This window comes from Mus pahari, chromosome 22 (genome assembly GCF_900095145.1).
Source record: "Mus pahari chromosome 22, PAHARI_EIJ_v1.1, whole genome shotgun sequence".
NCBI classification, from domain to species: domain Eukaryota; kingdom Metazoa; phylum Chordata; class Mammalia; order Rodentia; family Muridae; genus Mus; species Mus pahari.
Genome location: NC_034611.1, coordinates 7,027,927 through 7,028,866, shown reverse-complemented (window position 1 = coordinate 7,028,866; position 940 = coordinate 7,027,927). Strand labels below are relative to the sequence as shown.

The following is a 940-nucleotide window of genomic DNA, read 5'->3' as shown; positions in this document are numbered from 1 at the left end:
CTGAAAGGTAACATCATACATGCTGGGCTGAAAGGTAACATCATACATGCTGGACTGAAAGGTAACAAGCTAACATGTACTGTGCTCTGTTTTTCTCTCTGAATGAGACTCTTGGTTACCACTATTACTGGTAACAATACCAACATTGATTTATTTCTTACCAATAATAATAACTCTTGATTACCAATTTATTAGCAGAGCCAATTCACAGAGTAAGTGAATACACTGTTTCAGCTCTGGCTAATATTTGGGATTTCATTTTTTCCTTTTTAAAAAAAAATTGGATACTTTATTTATTTACATTTCAAATGTTATCCCCTTTCTCTATCCCCCTGAACCCCCTATACCATCCCCCCTCCACCTGCTTCTATGAAGATGTTCCCTGACCTACCCACTACCCACTCCAGCCTCCTTGCTCTCACTTTCCCCTACACTGGGGCATTGAGCCTTCACAAGACCAAGGACCTCTTCTCCCATTGATGCCTGACAAGGCCATTCTCTTCCACATATGTGGCTGTAGCCATGGGTCCCTCTTTGGTTGGTGGTTTAGTCCCTGGGAGCTGTGGTGTGTCTGGTTGGCTGATATTGTTGTTCTTCCTATGGGGTTGCAAACCCCTTTAGCTCCTTCAGTTCATTCTCTAACTTCTCCTTTGGGGATCCCATGCTCAATCCAATGGTTGGCTATCCACCTATGTATTTGTCAGGCTTTGACAGAAGACATCTGTATCTCAGAAAACATCTATAACAGGCTCCTGTCAGCATGCACTTCTTGGCATCCACAATAGTGCCTGCATTTGGTAACTGTATATGGGATGGATCCCCAGGTGGGGCAGTCTCTGGATGGTCTTTCCTTCTGTTACCGCTCCACATTTTGTCTCCATATTTCCTTCCATGAATATTTTGTTCCCCCTTCTAAGAAGGACTAAAGCATCCACACTTT

At 43.2% G+C, this 940-nt stretch overlaps 1 protein-coding gene across 1 annotated transcript in view; it reads right to left on the bottom strand.

Annotated features, from left to right (window-relative positions):
* The window catches only part of Cpa6 (carboxypeptidase A6), a 339,381-nt gene that overhangs the window by 63,996 nt on the left and 274,445 nt on the right, over window positions 1–940 (bottom strand). The window lies entirely within an intron of this gene.